The 8,982-nt window shown below is 40.4% G+C and overlaps 2 long non-coding RNA genes across 2 annotated transcripts; one reads left to right on the forward strand and one right to left on the reverse strand.

Annotated features, from left to right (window-relative positions):
- The first annotated feature begins 4,222 nt into the window (after window positions 1–4,222).
- LOC144017146 (uncharacterized) lies at window positions 4,223–5,593 on the forward strand. Its single transcript, XR_013283115.1, has 3 exons — window positions 4,223–4,524; window positions 4,966–5,196; window positions 5,469–5,593. It is a non-coding gene; the product is annotated as an uncharacterized LOC144017146 (long non-coding RNA).
- A 477-nt stretch (window positions 5,594–6,070) lies between these two features.
- Window positions 6,071–7,247, reverse strand: LOC144017362 (uncharacterized). The gene is made up of 3 exons (XR_013283169.1): window positions 6,838–7,247; window positions 6,384–6,470; window positions 6,071–6,302 (listed from the first exon to the last, which is right to left on the reverse strand). It is a non-coding gene; the product is annotated as an uncharacterized LOC144017362 (long non-coding RNA).
- Between the last annotated feature and the right edge of the window lie 1,735 nt (window positions 7,248–8,982).

Here is an 8,982-nt window from a genome sequence, read left to right on the forward strand (position 1 = left end):
ATTCCTTGCATACATTTTCCATCCACACTAATATGTAGAAGTATAGAATGCACATATTTAAATCTATGTAAATTATAACTGCATATCATGATGAGTGTTTAAACAAAGTAACAGTGTACAAATATGTACAGTGGCACCTTAGCAGGGTCAGATGAGTCAAGTTGTAAATATCTGTGTAGCGCGGGCCCATCGGGAGTTTGCCTGTTTGGTGTCAGGGGCATCTTGAGATCTGGCGACGACGATGTAAAAGCACAGAAAAGTGATCATCATCATCAGGAGTGGATTTTGATTTTCTTTTCGTTTTTTTTTTTTTTTTTGCACAGAAGAATGGCATTTCCATTCATCCATCCATCCATCCATTTTCTTGACCACTTATTCCTCACAAGGGTCGCGGGGGGTGCTGCCGCCTATCTCAGCGGGCTCTGGGCAGTAGGCAGGGGACACCGTGGACTGGTTGCCAGCCAATCGCAGGGCACACAGAGACGAACAACCATCCACACTCACAAGCACACATAGGGACAATTCGGAGCGCCCAATTAACCTGCCATGAGTGTCTTTGGAATGTGGGAGGAGACCGGAGTACCCGGAGAAGACCCACGCGGGCACGGGGAGAACATGCAAACTCCACCCAGGAAGGCCGGAGCCTGGACTCGAACCGGAGTCCTCAGAACTGGGAGGCGGACGTGCTTACCACTCGACCACCGTGCCGCACATTTCCATTCATTTAAATTGTAAATGTCTTGTTACGAGCAGTATGGAATGAAGCTTGGAAGTCAAAGCACTCGGTTTTAGTTATCCTTCTATGCACGCGCGCACACAGTTCTCCGCCCTTCCCACTTTTATCTTTAATTGGCGACTCATGACATAGTGTGGTCTGCAGCGTGGTACGCTTTGAAAGCACCTGAGAGGGAGGATGCACCTCCCTCTGCTCCACAGTGGGTGCATGCTGCCACATCCTCCCTCTCTCCCTCCCTGCCTGCCCGGGTCTCTCCTGCAGGATAGAGGCCCCACAGCGCCCACCGGCCCTGGTGGCAAGAAGACCCCGAGCAGCCTCAGTTCTGCTTATTCGGCAATAAAAAAAAATAAAAAAAAGTGGGATGTTTTTCCCCTCCTTGTGCAGAAATTCATTCAAGGCCTCCCACGAGCTTTGTGGCATCTCCATGTATTGACGTTTGGCCGCTGGTTCATATAACATTTGTTATTCCGTGCTCTGGACTTCAAAGGGAATGGAAGAGGGGCCCATTATGCTAATTGGGTCATGTTCTGTTAAACACAATCAAGGCCTCCCACCGTAATGCCTGACTAAATACTTTCTGGCTTCAGAAATGCTCTCCCATGAAACTAAGACACATGACACTCCCTTTCCCTGACAAGCTCTTTCTTTTAACGCGGGACTCACGTTTTTTTTTTGTAGGAATGGAAATGAAGGTAATAAATAAATAACAAAGCATAGCAGAAGCGACTAATATGAGTGTTTATAGAGCACTTGACATTCAGCTGAAAGCTTTTTATTCTTTCCTACGGAGGCCATATTGAGGATTTTGCTCTCGCCGTGCAAATTGTTCACTGCTTTTGTATTAAAGTGGCGCTTTTCCCCACAGAGAAAAAGAAGCGTTTCTTCCCAGTGATCACTTTTCCCTCGACATAAATACTATTGTTACTTGCTGTCGATGTGTGGGGATTAAGAAACACGGTCAGTGCTTCCTTTGAACCTCATTGTAGTCCAATTGTACAAACACAAAACCAAGGAGGCCAATGCAATAGGTGCTTTGATTTCGAAACTATATTATGCTGTTTTATCATTTCCAAGCTTCACATACTGTACATTTTTTAATATGTAAGAAACAGAATAGTGATTTGCTGAATAATTGAACAGCTTGGAACCACTGAATATTCTTACTGCCTGCTATAAAAAGAATAGAGGAGAGCTGGATTGTAGTTGAGCTTTTTTTGTGAGAAATATAACAATATCATTCTTAAAACATCCTATTATAGGCATATCACCCTTGTGGAATAATACAACAATATTAAATATGAAATCAGGCACTAAAGCGGCAATCCCTCAAACATACATCATTATGCGTGTATTGAAAAGGTGCTGTGTTACATTAAACAATGAATTCATCTCACGCTCCTTTAAACGGCAGCCTTTTACAATACCTACAGTCAACAGGGCTTTTACCACATAAAAGCAATTGCTTTGTAAATGAAGCAAATGCCCCAGAGCCCCCTCTTTAATCAGCTGCGCACACACAAGCTGAGCCAAGTGAAATTTACTTCATTTAAGCGACTCCCTTGAAAAGACAATAAATGCAGCTCCGGATCTACAGCGCGGCATCAAGGCAACACATCAGGCTTTGTTACCTCAGGAAAAATATTCTGGGAAAATCCCATTAAGCTATTTGAATACATCTTAACAGCTGCACGACAATTCAGTTTGTTCTTGACTATAATAGCAGACTGAATGTTGAAACTTGATTGTAATTTTGCTCTGATTTGCAAACAATTTTTATACAGAAAATGGTTTATATCACAATAAAAGGGTAATTTTGATGATGTGTGATGGATGGATGAAGATAATTGAGAAGTGAGTCACTACATTATGGTGATGCGTTGACACTATCCAATCTTTACAATTGATTATCCGATCAACTACACCATCGAATGACTAATGACTAATGCATTTGGTCATGAGTAGTTTAGAAACAGTAGAAGTGGCCGAATCTTTTCGTGCCAAGTCTAGTTTACCGTGTTTGATCAAAAGTAGTTTAGACTACCTAAAACCAGGTCTAAATTTTGGCACAGGTGGTGTAATGGGATTTTGGTGTATTTGATCGAAGCACATGTCTTTATGTACATTAATCGTACTTCATTCATAATTATGACAACAGAGATGCATCAAACCTTCTGAAGCACTGTAGAAATCAACTAATTGGTCAAATCATTATCATCTTAAAAATTATTTTCATAGCACCGCCCTGAGCATGTGGCACAACTGGGAGGTGGTGATAGTAAACTCCAGCCAGTCCTTCCACCATGCACATCTCTGTCTGCGGTGAATTTAAATGGAATGAGCTGGGAGCTGCTTTGATTGGCCGGGTGTCAGATGCGTTCCCTCCCACAACGGCACACAATAGAGTTAATTAACTCAGTCTTCTATCGGCATTAGTCTAGCTAGCAAAACACCAAAAGAAATTAAAACTCCTCCCATTCACACAGACTGCACTTTGTGCTCTACTTCCGTTGGCACGAAAACTGGGCCTGAAATGACTGCATGGATATTAAATGGTACTTCTTTTATATAGCGCTTTTCCACCTTGGCGTACATAGTGCCAGTGAAGCATCACGACAAAAATGTTTGTGTTTTTGTGGTCAACTTATTCAACTTAGTTGACTTTTTGACCAGGCCTGGTGCCTTTCAATTTGAATTCAATGACCACACTCTTAACTCAAAACACTTCCCCATTGAAATTAATGAGTTTGTGACCTTTTATTTATTTTTTTTTTAAAGTGGAAGTTTTAAAAATTTATTGAAAATAATATATGTGACCTGACTAGTCTAAACACGACATTCTGATTAATATTACATTTTTGGAATATGAGTTATGAAGAAAAATCCAGCTGTTTTTATCCATCTCAGGTGGCGGCCATTTTGCTACCTGCTGTCGACTGAGTTTGTGACCTTTTTTTTTTTTTTTTAAGTGGAAGTTAACCTTAAAAATTAATTGAAAATAATATATGTGACCTGACTAGTCTAAACACGACATTCTGATTAATATTACATTTTTGGAATATGAGTTATGAAGAAAAATCCAGCTGTTTTTATCCATCTCAGGTGGCGGCCATTTTGCTACCTGCTGTCGACTGAGTTTGTGACCTTTTTTTTTTTAAGTGGAAGTTAACCTTAAAAATGTATTGAAAAAAATATATGTGACCTGACTAGGCAAGGCAAGGCAAGGCAAGTTTATTTGTATAGCACATTTCATACACAAGGCAACTCAATGTGCTTTACACAAGGAAAGAACACATAAGCATCAAAAAACAGTAGTTAACATTCAGAGGGAGAAAAAATAATAATAATAAAAAAAAAACAAAAAAAAAAAAACACTTAATTACAGCTGTTTAAAAGTCCCTAATCAAAGGTATAAGAAAAAAAGCAAAGTTTTTAACCTGGATTTGAAAGCATTTACACTCGGGGCTGACTTCACTTCTGTTGGTAGCCTATAGGTCGCTTGCACATGTCGTCACTTCCGCCTCGGATTTCTCGTCGTCGCCATGCTGGGTGGCCTCCATTTACGTAGCGATTCGGTCTAACACGTATCTATCACGTTTGTTTTCTGCGTTTAAAATGGTACATTGTTGCTGCATCGTTGGCTGTTCGAACAAAGCCAAGGGGGAAAATGGTCGGTCTTTTTTCCGAATTCCGAAAATAATTAGGAACCAGGGCCTGGAGACAGAGGAGTGCGGACTCCGGAGGGAAGTCGTTACTTTGGGCTCGTGTGTGCAGCGATCACTTTGTGAGCGGTAAGCTTGTTTACCTTTATTTAATGCATGAGGATTAATAACGTTTCGACCGCCCATATATGGGCAAGTTGCTTATGTTTTGGATTCATGAGCAAGCAAGTTCGGTAGTACAAGCTGGCTAGCGGACGTTAGCCGAAAGCTAACATCGAACATTTTCACCCAAGTAGTGCCAGTGCAAAGTGTTTACTGATGAAATTGGATTGATTAGTCTTGGGCTTTTAATGCCGATAACATGTTTTTTGGTGGCAAAATGTAAACTTGGAAAAAAAAAGAGACAGAAGGGGCTGATGCAAGAAAACAGACCCCCGGGGGTGATGCAAGAAAACAGACCCCCGGTAGCCTACACATCATGCTAAAGAACTTATTCACGGCCACCCTACTGCGGTAAAATAACCAGTCTTTCCATATTTTATTTGTTTATAGATTTGTTTATTTTAACAGGTCGCCCTGCGCCCGTTTTTCTGTCCAATCATCCCGACTGGGCTCCAACATTAAAGTTGGGTCCCAAGTTACAACATCTATGTCTCAGCCCAGTCGGTGCCAAGATATGAACGTGCACAGGAGAGACAAGCAAAGAAAAGACGACTCGAAGTGGCAGAGATTGTTGCAGTTATGCAGCCAGATGGCTCCAGTAACCTGTACCCTCAAGTACTGCTGACATCATTGACTCTGGTATGCCACTCAGAATTCATTACATGATATATTGTATGCATGAGTGAATGTATGTGTTTGTTTGTGTGTGTACACGCACCTTATATTTTAGAGACATTTGGAAGTGTTTATAGAAATAAGTATTTGCCTGTAGCAATGTTCATACATTAAAAAATGCAACAAAATGTGTACATTTCTTTTACACCGACAAAAAAACTATACTACTTTACTATATTAAACCTATTACTGGTACCGTATTTTTTTGTGATTTTTTTCTTTATTTTTTTCTTTAGGGATCTCATGCCACACCGACTTGATTGCCAATGACATGATGGAAACGAAGGCGAGCATCAAAGCATTGGAGGAGGACAACATGCGACTGTTTGTTTGGCGCTAATAAAGGCAGCGTTTATACAAATTCTATTGTTGGGTTTGTTTACAAAGCTATACATAATACAAATGACAGGATTTGACTCAATGTGCAATATGGTCCCTCTTAAAGTAATGGCATAAATCTCTATTATTTCTAAAAGCACAAAAAATGAAGTGAATAATGATTAGATGTAGTAATTTCAGGGTTAAAAATTGAACTGTTAATTAATGTAGTTTATTTTAGCACAGGTGCCTACCATCCTGAGATGACGGTATGATGTAATGTTGATGGGGTACGCAATGACTTTCATTATGCTATGTACAGAGGAAAAAGTTGCTCTCTTTTAAATTTGTTTAATGAAAGACAAGTACCAGTACTGTGTTACAGTTTTCCCAATAATCCTTGTTTCACACGTCACAAAACCACTGTCCTTTTGGCGTCTAGATTGGCACACTTCAAGTGATATCATTTGATTTTACAATCTGCTGCAGCACAAAAAACTACTTTATTCCGAATCTTTGAAGTACATGAGCAAGTGGTAGGTGACAGCGGCTGAGCAGGAACACTGGAAGTCCACTGCTGATCTAGTAAATGCTCTCCCGAGCAGTTCAGGTAAGGAGGGGATTTGGGGAAAAAAAACTCTGGCTTTTCCAACTGGCCAAAACGAGCGATCTGGGTGGACTCGCTCAATCACACTTTGTCCACACCACAAAGTCGCAGAAGTCCGTCCAGTTAAACTCATCTGTGCCTGAATCTGAAAATATTACAAACATTGTAATGAAAATATGAAACATAGAATTAAATAAGAAACTACAAAAAGTAAAGCCATACATACCTGGTAATACTATTGGTGTTGTCGTGACAAGTGATGGGAATTGTTGCCATCTGGCACCAGACAGAAATTGGGTGTTGTGACAGCCTCCTTAACCGTGAGATCATAAGAAAAGCTGTCAGTATGCTCAGTAGTTACCATGAACACGTTTTATTGTACTGGAAACTGAAACTAAAAATACGTCCTCTGAGAGTGGTTAACCTTAACCATTTAGAATAAGTTGATTAAGTAACATGTAACTAGTGAAAGGGTAGCATTAAATTTAATTAAGCCACGGGGAGGCTGTGCAGTTACTTTTTATTCTTATACGCTCTGCCATATTTGCCTGTTATAAAATTATTAGAAAAACCACATCAGGTAAAGCCAGCTGTGCATGTAAACACAATGGTAACAGGAAGCCTGAGAACAAATCAACATTTTTGTGTGCAGAATTACCAACACCATGTGGTTTACTTACGTGCAACAGCAACCGTTTCTTCTGATGCGATGTTAAAGTTTACACTCTGTATCCACCCGCTTACAAAATAATTGTAAGCCTCCAGGGATTTGTTGGCGTGTTATGGAGCATGTTGTCAACACGAGGTAGGGAAAGATGTCCAGAGATGTCACATTTGGCCAGCAAGCTTTCTCCGTCAAAAAAAAAATCACCCTTGGTCAGGACGTAATTAGGATCAATCCCGCCACACAGAGACACCTTCTGCCTGTATCGTTGTTTTTGATCTTCCGGTAAATCGTGAAAATACTGCGAAAATGACATCAGGTTGATAAGCTCTACCGTGTAACTCGCGAGTGTACCTTGTGAACCGGCGGACACCCAATATGGCGCCCGAAGGAAAAACTCCCATGATGCATTACGATGTGCAAGCGACCTATTCCATCTATGTGCAGCATAATAGCTAAATGCAGCTTCACCATGTTTGCTTCGAACTCTGGGTTCCACTAGTTGGCCCAAGTCTGTGGATCTCAGAGCCCTGCTGGGTTTGTACTCAATCAGCATTTCTTGGATATATTCAGGACCCAAACCATTTAGTGATTTATAGACGAGTAGCAGAACTTTAAAATCGATTCTACAGCTGACAGGGAGCCAGTGTAAATCCTTAAGTACTGGAGTAATATGTTCTGATCTTTTTGTTTTGGTCAGAACTCGAGCTGCAGCGTTCTGAATGAGCTGCAATTGTCTCATGTTCTTTTGAGAGAGTCCAGTCAGAAGACCGTTACAGTAATCTAGTCTGCTGGAGATAAAAGCATGGATAAGCTTCTCTTGGTCTGCTTGAAGCATGCAGTCCTTCAGTCTGGATATGTTTTTCAGCTGGTAAAAGGCTGTTTTAGTGATAAATTTAATATGATTACTGAAGGTCAGATCTGAGTCTATTAATACACAAAGATTTCGAACTTGGTCTTTAGTTTCTAAAGACAGTGACTCAAGCTGTTTTTTTTAACAGCAATCCTCTTTTCTTTATTGCCGAAAACAATGAGCTCCGTTTTGTTTTCGTTCAGCTGAAGGAAATTTTGGTTCATCCAGTTGTTAACTTGCTCTAGAGAATGACACAATGTGTTAATAGAATTGCTGTCATTTGGGGACATCGATAAATACAGTTGTGTGTCATCTGCATAACTATGATAGTCAACATCGGTGTTCTGAAGCATTTGACCCAAAGGTAACATATACAGACTGAACAACAGGGGTCCAAGGACTGACCCTTGAGGGACCCCACATATCATGGCCTTTCGATCAGATTCAAAATTTCCAATAGTCACAAAGTAACTCCTTTCCTCCAAATAGGACCTGAACCATTTAAGGACTGTTCCATTTAATCCCACCCAAGTTTCCAGCCTGTCTAACAGTATATTATGATCAACCGTGTCAAATGTTGCACTGAGGTCCAACAAGACGAGCACCGATACCTTCCCTGCATCAGTGCTCAATCTTATATCGTTCAGTACTTTAATCAGAGCTGTTTCTGTACTGTGATGAGGTCGGAATCCTGACTGGAATTTAACCAAAAGTCCGTTTAAGCTCAAAAAATTGCTGAGTTGATTAAAAACGACTTTTTCAACTATTTTAGTTACGAAGGGAAGGTTTGCGATTGGTCTATAATTTGCTAGCAGGGAGACATCCAGTGTTCTCTTTTTTAGAATGGGCTTGACGGCGGCTACTTTCAGACATTTAGGAAGTTCACCTGATTGAAGTGAGCAATTAATTATTTGTTGTAAATCGATCTGAACAGATTTCACAATGGTTTTGAAAAAGCCAGATGGAATTGTGTCAAGACAGCTCGTGGAAGGTTTCAATTGCTGAACCAAGTCTACTACAGTATTTTTGATCCACTGAGTCAAATTCTGTCATGGTAATTAAATTATTTCTAGGTGATTTTAAGTGCAGCATCGTTTTGTTATTTTGCTGGTTTGTAACAATGTTTGACCTGATGGCTTGTACTTTTTCACTAAAGTAGCAGGCAAATTCATTGCATTTATCTGTTGAGTGGAGTTCTGGCGCTGTTCGATTTGGGGGATTTGTAAGTTTGTCAACCACGCCAAATAGAGTGCGTGTATTGTTGAGGTTCCTACTAATAATTTCAGAAAAGTGTTGTTGTCTAGCTAT

This window comes from Festucalex cinctus, chromosome 4 (assembly GCF_051991245.1).
Source record: "Festucalex cinctus isolate MCC-2025b chromosome 4, RoL_Fcin_1.0, whole genome shotgun sequence".
Lineage (NCBI taxonomy): Eukaryota > Metazoa > Chordata > Actinopteri > Syngnathiformes > Syngnathidae > Festucalex > Festucalex cinctus.